Source organism: Syngnathus floridae, chromosome 16 (genome assembly GCF_059516105.1).
Source record: "Syngnathus floridae isolate MCC-2025c chromosome 16, RoL_Sflo_1.0, whole genome shotgun sequence".
Taxonomy (NCBI): domain Eukaryota; kingdom Metazoa; phylum Chordata; class Actinopteri; order Syngnathiformes; family Syngnathidae; genus Syngnathus; species Syngnathus floridae.
In genome coordinates this window covers 2578642-2591549 of record NC_142428.1, presented here as the reverse complement: position 1 = coordinate 2591549, position 12908 = coordinate 2578642, and the positions used below count along the sequence as shown (strand labels likewise).

The 12908-nt window shown below is 41.2% G+C and overlaps 1 protein-coding gene and 1 long non-coding RNA gene across 4 annotated transcripts in view; one reads left to right on the top strand and one right to left on the bottom strand.

Moving 5' to 3' along the window:
* The window catches only part of LOC148384981 (nardilysin-like), a 53212-nt gene extending 40437 nt beyond the window's left edge, over positions 1–12775 (bottom strand). Inside the window, exons 1-2 of one of the 3 annotated variants that reach the window (XM_088401173.1) lie at positions 12660–12775; positions 9453–9537 (exon numbers count right to left, since the gene is read on the bottom strand). The gene's annotated coding sequence lies outside the window, so the exon portion shown is untranslated. Of the gene's footprint in view, positions 1–9452; positions 9538–9835; positions 9980–10355; positions 10489–12659 lie in introns of those variants that run through there. The other 2 variants (XM_088401172.1, XM_088401175.1) reach the window with 2 other exon arrangements.
* LOC148384982 (uncharacterized) lies at positions 2349–5359 on the top strand. The gene is made up of 3 exons (XR_015853146.1): positions 2349–2561; positions 3115–3193; positions 3282–5359. It is a non-coding gene; the product is annotated as an uncharacterized LOC148384982 (long non-coding RNA).
* Positions 12776–12908: the final 133 nt, after the last annotated feature.

The following is a 12908-nucleotide window of genomic DNA, read 5'->3' as shown; positions in this document are numbered from 1 at the left end:
GAGAAAATTAAAAACGGGTTATTACAGCTTCGATGTGGGCAATTTTCCCATGACAGAATTTTTTATTTTTATTGGTTTTATGTTGATTGGCCTGAAAAATGGTGAATGTTTTTTGTCCATTTATTTGTCATTTTTAAAATGGAGATTTTTTCAGACTTCTTTAAATAGCAGAAATTGTGGAAAAGTGGCAGAATATTTTGAAGGAAAATTTGAGCCTAATTTTTTTTTTTTGAAAAAAAAAATTGAGCCTAATTCTATTTATTATTTTCAATGGGGCGGATTTACATTTTATTCACATTTCACAGTTGATTTGATGTTTTTTTAAATTATTATTATGGGACACAGTGTCCGAAACCGGGCCGTTACGTTGGCTCCCTTTTGGCCTTGCCGCTGTTTTCGTTCGGCCTTGAAATGAATCACCTTTGTCGTACGTCACGGCGCAGTTGTAAAAACGTCTCGGTGTTTGCAAGAGGTGACGACAAACAACCGGGCGAAGGTTGATGCTCCGGCAAGCCGCCGAGACATTTTATCAATGGCGAGCAAATAAGTGGGAAGCCAATGAAGGTCAATTTGCCGGATGGCGAGAGCTGGACAGGATCACAGCCCGTGCCCCTTTCATTTTGTGCTTTGCTGACCTCTGCTGCCTGTTATCCTCGGCTATCTTTCCTCAGCTTCTGGCTCCGGGAAAAAAAAAAAAAGAAGTGGCAATCATGAAAAAAGTCAAGCTTAAGCTAGTTGCTGCGCGCACTTCTACAAAAAACATACTTTTGCTCTTTTGTCAATTTCCAGCTCTGGGATTTGAGTGGAAGGTATTTTGGAGAGCGTAGGAAGCGTCAAGTCAGAAGTCCAAACTAACACAGAAGAGGTTTCGTTTCATCTCAGCAGCAACGCTTGTATTTACCCCCCCCTTCCTCGCTTCACATTCAACAAGAGCCCCGAGCTGTTTATCGATAGGGGATCAATACGACGTCCAGGGGAAAGGGATGAGATCAGACAACACGTTGGCTTTCTTTTCTTTTTGTTGTTTAGCAAAACACATTTTTTTGAGGTTAGAAGAAAAATTCGATTCATGCTAGACGATTCAAATATGAAAGCTAACATTGATCAATATACCTCAGGGATGGATACCTTGACTAGTTCTATTCTGGTGATTTGTTTTTTTTAGACTGGTGCATCGTGACATTCAAGTTTCTCCGCTCTTATCCAAATGACTTTGCCCCCCCCCCCTCGAATTTGTCTTTATTTGCGCTCAGTCCGTTTAGCGCTGGATTGCTTCCTCCAGTGGCGTCGGTGGCGCGCACCCCCCGCTGCGTCTAAATGGAACCCAAAACAAACTGCCAGAGTTTCAGTCAAGCGGCGACTTTATTCGGCGGCGGCTTAAAGCTTAGCTAAGCTCGCTAACCCACACCGGCCTTATGAAAGCGGCGTGAACTTGACTACAAAAAGATGTGGACGCAAATTTGGAAGCGCTTAAAAACCAAATGTCAATATTTCTCCTGAGAGAGAAAAAAGTCGCTGTTGGTGATGGCTGATAGCAACTAAAAGCAAACTAAGCAGCTGAGTTTGTGTTGAAATTGGGATGAACATATAATCACCTTCCATTACCTGCAATTTTTCAGTAAAACTGTTGTTGCTAATTCTGTCCGCTAGAGGGGGCACTGTCAACCACTTAAATGGGCACTTTGTGGCTGTTACGAAATTGGCTGGTACTCAGAATTTGATACCTGATATTCTAAAGGCTAATAGATGGCAAGTTTGTGCAGCAAAGTAATTTGTGGGGTTTTTTCTTGATACATTTTAAGAGACTGAATACAAAATATCAGTTAATAGCTTTAGTGCAAAACAGGTCGGTTCTGTAGGACCCTTTTATGGACTTACCATTTACTGCCGCAACTTGTTCATAATTTTAGGTCTACATTTAAAAGGCGGAGAGGGCAATTGCACACTCTTAAAAATTCTCACTTGACTTTGTATGTTGTCATCAATCAGTTAAGAGTGGAAAGACTTTTCCTAGGGACACAGAAATCATTTTAAATTCATTTCTACATCATGAATATAAGGGGTACCGAGGTATTGTACCTGTGCCAATGCCAGTCTTATTTGAAGGTATCGGCTCTTGCGAAAACTGTCGATACAAGCCATCGGTGGCATCTCAAAATTCAGTCACGCCCCCCCCCCACCCTCAAGGCCTAGTACCGAACTCAGCGACCACCACAAATGAACCAGTATCGCCACTTTGTCGGGGCAGGTTCACTCAGCACAATAATCGCCCCGAGAGGCTTTCGGCCGACCGTGTCAACAACAAGGAGATAAGAATCTCGTCAAATTCGTACCAGAGCGACGAGGTCCTCTCGGGCCCCTCGCGGTTGTGGTTATCTGTCGCTGCAGATTTGGCCCAAGGTGTCGCGCGTCTGAGATGTTGTCTCCCTCTTTATGCTTCCGCCCCGTGTTGCCTTATCTGATGTCACCTCCTAATCCGTCACGCAAGCGTCCCTACGAGGGATCTCCTACAAATGCGGATTTACGCCGAGAAATAAGGTCGACAACCTCATCCGGGAACGGTAAAATTAAAACCTTTTTTTGTCTGCCCCCCCCCACTCAAACGTGTTTTATTCATCTCAAGTATGAATAATATTTTTCCCCTTTTCAACTTTGACGATAATACGAGTTGCTTGGCTCGCCGGCAGTTATTTTGTGTGACTAAGTGCCAGTTATTTCCATTGGCACATTCGCATTGCACGAATATCTCCAGAGAAGGTCATGCGCGGTGTCAAAACAACTCAGTTGCTTTTCAAGCAAAATTAACTCATCTGCTTGATTCAGAGAATCGGTTTCATTTCATCACAAAATGCTCAACTTTTATCTGAATGCAAAAAAAACCCCAAAAACCTTTGGGAACCTTTGCAATTAAAGATTCCGACAAAAACGAAAGCGCACTCTGAAACGAACTGGTGGAAATGCTGCACGGAGACTTGTCACGAGAATACAAGGTGTCAAAACAACTCGACTGTTTTTCAAACAACATTGCATCCTACAACTTAATACGGGGGGAATCGCATTCGGGAAGTCTTACAAAACGGCCACCTTTCAACTTGTCTTTGTTTCTATCTTGAGAGCAAGGAAGAAAAAGCTCGCCGGTGATTCCCAAGCGGCCGCCATGTTGCAGGTTGACTGCTCTCCGCTTCCTCCAGAGGTGTGTGTGTGTGTGTGTGTGTGAGTGTGTGTTTATAAAAGCGAAGCCAACAGCTTGTGCTGCTTCAAAAGGCTCTTTTTCTCCGCAGTTGAAATGCGTAAAGGGAATCTCTTGCCGTTGCGTGATGACATCGCACAAGAAGGAGCGGCCAATATGGATGAAAATGAAAATAAGCGCCGCAGTGTTCCGCGGGCCTTAAAAACCAACAGAGACGATGTCGTAAAATACAAGCAACCCCCCCCTGCCCACTAACTCTTTGAATATTATTGCTGTGGGGAGGGAGGGGGGGGAATCAGTCGTCATGGCTCTCAGCAAGACTCCTGGGATTTAAGACTGCAGCAACAACACAAACACCAAGGATGCCAGTGGATAAAATAGGCAAGCGACCGGCTCGAATCATTACGACACAATTTGTAATCATGAGCGCGCTAGGCTACATTAAGATGCATGTGCAGCCGTGGTTGTCGACTAATGACCGTAAATGTGAAAAATGTTTGTCGATGTACACAATGTTTGGTTAATTGGCCCAACATTTCACAAATGGATTTTGCAAATGTGCTCAAAGATCAATAAATGTGGACAGAAATTACAAACTGCGCAAACACACATACAAATTGCCCAAATCTGAAATGGTGCAGAAAAATCTGACGCCATACTACTTCAATCAACCGATTGCTACAAACGGTGCAGCAACTCATGTAGACAGACAATATGACAGAAATGATAAACATCATATATGTGCCGTACTGATGAACTAAGAGAAGTTGGCATGTGGCATACTTCTCTTATATTATTGCCCCGAGGCCGCCAGAAAGTAGCCATTAAATTGATGCGGTGTGTTTATTTTAATTTGATTTAATTATGTCATTACTGTATGTTTTTATGAAGTCAGCCTACCCCAGGGCAACTATAGCTACACAACGTATTTCACCAGCACCAAAGCATGAATATGCGAGTGCATAAATAATGAAGCATCTTTGAATGTCCAGAAAAGTCCGATATAAAACTGATGCAATATTAGTATCATTATAAATTTCAATATAGTAGCGTACTGTTTTTCTTCATTAAAATACACACGCGCTACACTATATTAGTTTCACGGCATTTCCATTCATTTCACAAAAACTTTGCAAATTTGAAAATTGACCAAAAAAAATTACAAAAAAACAGAAAAAAATAACTAAAAAATATCAGAGTTAAGAAAATAACCCAGCATTTTTTTATTGATTTTTTGCTGTGCGTAGGGAGCCCCCCTCCCTCCACCGGGGCTTCCGCATAAGTGTATTCCGCTTAAGCGCTGGCCCGTGATGATGTCTCTTTATCCCCACTCTGTCAGATGTATATTTAATGCGGGTGGCTGGTAGGAGGCGACACCAGCGCTAACCTACACACACACGCTTTTGTTTTTCCTCAACTAGCGTCGCTTTGCATACGGTAGATCAGACAGACTGGATGGCTGGCTGGCTGGAGATTGCTGAGCAAGAGGAAACTAAAATCCATGTTGACGCGTAAAATAGCGCTTGGTGTCAATGCAAAGAAAAGAATAATAATCAACCGTATCACTAAAACACTTTTATTCTTTCGAATCCGACTCGGGATCATTTCAGTGTTTTATGTTGTTTACAGTTTTTAATGTAAATACGCTTTTTGTTTTGATACGTCTGCGTTTTATTTGACGTTGAGCACTTTGTATGCAGCTATGCGTGCTCGTTTCCAAAGTGCTCTATAAATAAAGCGCGGCTGAGTTATGGCTTGTTCGGCGTCATATTCGGAGGGAAGAATTGATGTGTTGCATTTTGAGGAGGGAAAAAAAGAAAAAAAAAAATGAAATGCTGTTGGTAATTTCCCGAAGCGCCGTAGCTAGCGGTGCGTCTCGATAATATTGGCACGTGAAACGGCTTTTCTCCTTGCGCCTTAGCTTATTATTCAGGGTCTTTCTCTCCCTTTTACTCTGCTTTTTCTTCTCGTCTTTCGCCCCGCTGGAGCCAGTACCATCCATTATTGTTGTTTGCCTAAGTAGAACTATAATTTCACAGGCGAGGAGCCCGATCAGGTCTGGAGTCGTGATTAATAATCTGAAGACCAGTGAACGATTGCGGCCCACATTTTCGTCTGTAGCTAATTATTCGCTGCGTAATCGCGAAATAGATTACGGATTTATTCGAATGTGAGATGCAAGAGTGGGGGTGGGAGGGGGCGGGCAAGCACGGGTGGGCTTCCAAATACAGGCTCGAGAATGAGATTAGTACACCGGCGTGGGTGTCGTTCAGGGTTGCTATTGTTTTATTGCTCTGATGATCATGTGGGGGAGGTGTGAAATATTGGCCCCCGGGCTAAACGCGGCCCGCAAAAGTAGTGCTTGGGCACCATCCCCACCCCCTGTCGTAACGTCCCTCGCCCAAAAGTGATTTTGCGGCGCCTTTACTTTCCCTGGACGGGTGATGCGACGGGAGACTTTGAAAAGAGGCGACATAAAAATTTGTTTTGTTTTTCGGCTGCGGTCTCAAAGCGGCTAAAGCATCCTGCCACCAGGGGGAGGAGGAGGGGTGCCAGTGACGCCGGCATGCGCACAAACCCAAAGAAAAAACTTCCTCCCATGTGTGCGTGTGTGTGTGTGTGTTTGCACAGCTTTGCTTATTTTGCCTGCATACTAAAAATGAGCATTATGATCAAACAAAGGTCACATAATCCTACTTTGTAGAGCAGAGTTCCATCACTTTGCACAGCATCGTGTGTGCGTGTCGTCGTGTGTACGAGACTGCACGTTGCTAGGCAACCGCATTGTCATTTTCCCCTCCAGTGAAAATGATTTTGTGAACTCGCCCAAAAGTGCGCACCCGCCCTGTGTGACTAACACACACATTCGTTAATATCATTATCTATAAAAAATAATTATTCTGTTGCATATAAAAACACCAATAACAGTGAAATAGAATGTAAAACGTTTAAAAATGACAGCTATGATCCTACATGACTAACGTTTGAAGTTCACAAGTTTTTTTTTTTTTACATTAAAATCATTAAAGTGATGTTCTTTGCAACTTGCTCGTCATTTTCTGTGTTGTTTTCTTCTTCTCCTTCTCCCCCTAGTGACTTAAATAAGGCCAGTGATGATAGAATGAGGCAATCTCCACTCTTTAGGGCACTTGTGTGTGTCTGTGTGTGTGTGTGTTAACACGAGGCGCAATCATAGCAAAATGAGAAGAAATAAGAAATGTGTGTGCGCTTATTAAAGGGGGGAGGCGAGGTGGGATAAGCTCGGCCATGGCCGTCAGCGAGGATTTAGCGATGAAGAACTAAAAGGTCTCTCATCTCTCCTTCTCCCTTGCCGTCTATTATTAATTGCCATTGTTCAATAGTGTCAATGTCCTTTGCCTGTCAAGGCCCCCCCCCCCCGCCCGACTCGCGACCGCCTTCAAAGGGAACTTTGACGCCGAAAGAAGGAGAAGCGCCTCCAGCCTGGAGTTTGCTCACACTGTATTTAATCTATCCTTAAAATGCTCTGTACTGTATGAACAAAAAGAATGGAGAAAGATCCAGCGCAACGTCAAAATGCTTCACGAGTCACGGGGAAACGGACAAAAAGCAGCGAGGAATGCGACGCAAAATGACAACAATGAGGCGGAGAAAAACAAACATTCATTCAAAAAAAAAATTCGCAGATTTTTCTGGCCGCCGTATGGTGGCAGCTGATTTGACTCGCAGCGGAACTTTGGCAGGCTTCCATGTGGTTATTGCCACCTTTAGATGTCAAGGAGAATTAAACCTATATCACTGCTGCGCTGAGAAGCCCAGAGAGGAGCTGAGTGAATTGAGAATCCTAATCAAAGCCTTTGTGATTTTCAATGGGATCCTGTCAAAAACATTTGAGTACTCTCCAAGTCAAGTGCTCTAAAAACATAACTATAACAAGTACGCAGTCGAACGAGAGCAGATTGCCACTGATTAATATTTGAGTATTTCAAGGACCGATCTTCCGTGTAGCAGCGAGGGGATATGTTTTTGATATTCAGAGCTCAGACTGGAAATCAAATCTCAAAAGTCCTCCAGTCACGGTTGCGTTGCTTTACCGCGAAATCAATTCATCAGGCTCGGCCCTGACGAGCTTACGTACGACGGACAAGTGGCAAATTTTGTAATTTTCTTCTTCCCGCTTTCAATCTGCACTTGGTTGTTATCCTATCAAGGGGTAGGGCATTTATTCAAGGTCCAATTTGGTTACAACAGCCGCTTGAAAATGCTGATGCACGGCAACGTGCACTTTCTGGCAATTTCCCGGTAGGCCGGTCCGCTACATAGGCCGCAATATGAATTGTCTCTGCTTCTGTCTCGACACCCTACCCCAGAGCCCGACCAAATGAAGAAGAAGGTGTCAGCGAGAGATGGGGAGGCGGGATTGAGGAGAATGGAGAGGGGTGTTACAGAGCGGTGGAAGGAAATCGATGTTCCCCGTGCGATCCATACAACTCTCAATTATCCTACTGCAGCCTGTCGACGGCTACTCTTGAGAAGATGAAGAGGGGAGACGCCTGGAGCAGCAGACCCAAGAGGACAGAACCCTACCTCAACCTTGCTGCAAAACCCTTATTTGACATCCTATCCAAGGTTTGAAACAAAATAAACTAACCCTGGCTTGAAACTGGTCATTTCTATAAGTAAATTGTCATGAAAAATATTTTTTGTGGCCTACAAACTGCCACTACAGTACAAATTTTTTTTTTTACCCTAGAAATGCCCATTACAGTGCAAAATCATAACAAATTTGTTTTAAAAAGGGTTGAAACTGTTTGGAAAGTTTTTAAGATCATTGAAACTTACCTTGGTGGTTCTGTTTAGAAAGTTTTTAAAATCATTGAAACCTACCTTGGTGGTTCTGCTTGGAAAGTTTTTAAAATCATTGAAACCTACCTTGGTGGTGCTGTTTGGCAAGTTTTTAAAATCATTGAAACTTACCTTGTTGGTGCTGTTTGGCAAGTTTTTAAAATCATTGAAACCTACCTTGGTGGTGCTGTTTGGCAAGTTTTTAAAATCATTGAAACCTACCTTGGTGGTGCTGTTTGAGATGTTTTTAAAATCATTGAAACCTACCTTGGTGGTGCTGTTTGGAAAGTTTTTAAAATCATTGAAACCTACCTTGGTGGTGCTGTTTGGAAAGTTTTTAAAATCATTGAACCCTACCTTGGTGGTGCTGTTTGGAAAGTTTTTAAAATCATTGAAACCTACCTTGGTGGTGCTGTTTGGAAAGTTTTTAAAATCATTGAAACCTACCTTGGTGGTGCTGTTTGGAAAGTTTTTAAAATCATTGAAACCTACCTTGGTGGTGTTGTTTGGAAAGTTTTTAAAATCATTGAAACCTACCTTGTTGGTGCTGTTTGGAAGGTTTTTAAAATCATTGAACCCTACCTTGGTGGTGCTGTTTGGAGAGTTTTTAAAATCAATGAAACCTACCTTGGTGGTGCTGTTTGGAAGGTTTTTAAAATCATTGAACCCTACCTTGGTGGTGCTGTTTGGAAGGTTTTTAAAATCATTGAAACCTACCTTGGTGGTGCTGTTTGGAAAGTTTTTAAAATCATTGAAACCTACCTTGTTGGTGCTGTTTGGAAAGTTTTTAAAATCATTGGAACCCTACCTTGGTGGTGCTGTTTGGAAAGTTTTTAAAATCATTGAAACCTACCTTGGTGGTGCTGTTTGGAAAGTTTTTAAAATCATTGAAACCTACCTTGGTGGTGCTGTTTGGAAAGTTTTTAAAATCATTGAAACCTACCTTGGTGGTGCTGTTTGGCAAGTTTTTAAAATCATTGAAACCTACCTTGGTGGTGCTGTTTGGCAAGTTTTTAAAATCATTGAAACTTACCTTGTTGGTGCTGTTTGGCAAGTTTTTAAAATCATTGAAACCTACCTTGGTGGTGATGTTTGGAAAGTTTTTAAAATCATTGAAACCTACCTTGGTGGTTCTGTTTAGAAAGTTTTTAAAATCATTGAACTCTACCTTGGTGGTGCTGTTTGGAAAGTTTTTAAAATCATTGAAACCTACCTTGGTGGTGATGTTTGGAAAGTTTTTAAAATCATTGAAACCTACCTTGGTGGTTCTGTTTAGAAAGTTTTTAAAATCATTGAACTCTACCTTGGTGGTGCTGTTTGGAAAGTTTTTAAAATCATTGAAACCTACCTTGGTGGTTCTGTTTGGAAAGTTTTTAAAATCATTGAAAACTACCTTGTTGGTGCTGTTTGGATAGTTTTTAAAATCATTGAAACCTACCTTGGTGGTGCTTGAGTGGAAGATGATGGCGTGCATCTGGTAGCATTAGTTAGCTTCCTTTTTTACTTCTGTTATAATTTGATGCCTGAGAAAGAGAAAATAAATAAATATCATGCAAAAAAAATGCTATTTTCATGAGACATTTAGACAACCGGCACCTGAGTAAAAACACGAATGACCGCGTGGTCATTAGCTTAGCATTAGCTTAGCGCAATGCTAAGCTAATGACGATGCGAAAAAAAACTCTTTGTCATCCTTTTAAAAGCAATATTTCACTATTTTTTTAAACATACTTGCAATTTTCTGAGAAGCTTAACAGAAAACAGAATATAATAATGAAATAGTGTCCGACACGGTTGAAAACTGACAAGCTTAAATTGTACCTGTGTGAAAAAGCGGCCATCCATCTGTCACAGTAGACTTTATGAGAATGTGGACAAAAGAAAAAGAATAATAACATGTTCTGTCTCGAGTCTTCACCCAAACGGATGCCATAAGCGCGTCTGCCGAGCGGCGAGGAGCAAAAGCTAATTGTGGACTTATCGACATTGTCTCACAGAAGCAATATTCATAATTGGTCATGGCTGCGTTTCCCCACCGCTCGTATCGATCCCGACCCAACATGTTTTGAAGCTGCCGAGCAAGAATAAAAAACAAGGAAACGCTCGTCACGATCAATACTTCTTTTTATTTTCGATGTTTTGGTCTTTTATTTACAAAGACGGAAAAAAAACACGGTTTTTATGTTGTGTTCACTTCTAATCAATCGCGCAACGAAAATGTAAGCTAGCTAGCTAGCTACATGACACGTATGATTGTAAAAATGCATTTAAAGACCTTGAAAAATAGATAATTGCTGTAAAACATACCTACAGAAGAAACAAGTCGATAATGAATGCTCACCTCTTACTCAACTGTAGGTTACACTCGTTTTTTTTTTCTTCCCCGCACTTTCATGAATAGGTTTGCCTCCCCCTCCATCTCTCTCTCGCGCGCGCGTTCAAATGATCTATTGATCTCGAACCCGTTCAGTAAGCTAGCGCTGAGTTAGGAGAACCCGGCCGCCCTTGTAGATCGGAGCGTCGGCCGCCTACCATTAATTAAAGAGTGTCTTGACATCGCATTTATTTTTCACTAGTGTAGCGGCACCTCTATGTTTTAAAGTAGATAGATGGATGGACACCGCGTGTTTGTGTGTGGATCTGTTTACGAGCCTCGATTAGCCAATTATTATTATTATATATAATAATTTGGGGGAGTGTTGTATTGTTTGATGTGTATTGCTTGTTTCCACTGGATATAAAAAATAAAAATAAAAAGCCGTATCATTGTGTGTGTGTGTGTGGGGGGGGATTCATTGAACGATTCGTTTGAGTGAACCGATTCTAAAGATTCAGTTCACCTAAAAGAACTGGAATGCACAATTTGGTGGAATGCCTTGAGATACAAGTAATGAGATACAAACTGTGATTTTTGCTTTGACTAGCGAGCAAAAACTTTTTAAAATTTAAATTCAAGATATTTTCCTAAATGGTTCAGCAGTAGTTAGCACAAAAGACGCATGGCCCTGTTTGGGATGTGTCTCAAATAGAGGCAAGTAAAGCTTTTAAGGCTCATAAGCATTTGTTTTTGGTTTCGCTTGTTAACAAGACAGTGGTGGCTTTGCGCAAAATAGCCACACTGAAAGCTAATTAGCCACTGACAGTCGAGTTGCCACCTACGATTCCCGGGGAAGCCAGTTAGCATTTCTTTTCCAGTTTTTTGAAACACACACACAAAAGAAAACTGCGAATTGGCTGCTTCACCGTATACTTTTAGCTCTCAGCTGTTATTTTTGTAGCTATTTTGAGGGAAAGCCCTACAGACGATAGCGATTGTGCTATCTAGGCGCTTTACTGCTTGTGTTTTAATCAGCTACAAAAATGTACAGCAGTAACCTGCAGTTTTTTATTTAATATATCAAGAGTGTGATGTTTAAGCTCTATTTTGAAACCTGTAAATGACCTATATTGTGATCATGTGCCATAGCGATAATATTGTGACTTAATGAGCGATGTGTGCTTCATCGCTAGATAAAGGGGACGTCAGCAACAAAGAGACAGTAATTAAGACTGTGCCATTTCCCTTCTCACATCACATCTATTGTCTGGAAAGGTGCCTCTCATTATGATTGATGGGCCTTTTAGTTGGTTTGTGAGTGTGTGCGTGTGTCTAATGGTTGATAGGGCCCAACAAGTGGTGATGATAAAAGGTTCAAACTTTGAAAGCCTGATCCTGGTTTGAAACAACACAACGCGACCAATACGGGTGTTTTGAGACAGATGCAAATTCTGACATTTGGCAGACTTATTTAGCCAATTAATTTAAGACATACAGTATATAATGAATTCAATCATTTCCTTTTTGCTTTGTTAATGCTCAGAATGATAAAGATGTGAATTACATGCATCTGATTTACAATAATTTGTCATTTGTTTAATTAGAACATGAGAAAAAAATCAATATTTTTGCCATATTTTTGGAGTATATTTGATTATCTTTATCAAGTGTTATGTAATGTGTTAATGAGTAAAATTAAATTAAAAAACAATGACGAAATAAGCACAAATCTGCCAATTTTCTTAATTATTTCGCATCAGTGACGTCACGTGCACACCAATTGTTCAGGTGCGTCATGTTGTGAGTAACAGCGGCCTACTGTGGACAACTTGTGCATTACACTCTCTGGACATCTACCTCGACAGACAGATGTTGGCCATTTGATGTGGTATGCTTTTGATCACTTGCTGTTACTTTCCATTTATAAATAGATGTTGGACATATGGTGTGTTTTACTTTGGATTATAAACTGTCGAATTGTCGCTGGAGAACTTTAGTGCCCCGTTGCAGTCGTCACATTTTTGCAGACGGCGTCATGAGCTGATCCAGACAACAAACAATCCAGTGACAACTAATATAAAAAGAGAAAATATTTATAACCATGTGTGTGCACACTATTTATAACACCTTTGATTAAGAGGTCAAATGGTGGCAGAGTGCGGTTTTTGTTCTAATATCACTGGAATTTGTGATCGGATATTTGCGTCTGTGCCAAAATAATTATAATGGCAACAGGGTCATATTGGGTGGCACTATTTCCTTTTATTTATTTTTTTTCCCCACTAACTGAAGTCAGTCAGCAGTTAGGATAAACATAGAACTACTTACTTCATTCTTGCTTGATTTGCAATTGTTGCCACTATGCATAGGTTTAAAAGTGAATACAAAACTAAAGTCTGAAGTATTGCTCTTCTGGCTGAAGCCATGTGTCTTTTTCTTCTTCTACTTTTGTTCAGGACAGTTGGGGGGGAAAAATATGCATTACCGCCGCCTTTTGAAATGGAGTGGCTCTGGAAAATCACGACTCAGTTAAAAAAGAAAAATATAAGTAGTTCATGACTCCTATGCACACCTCAT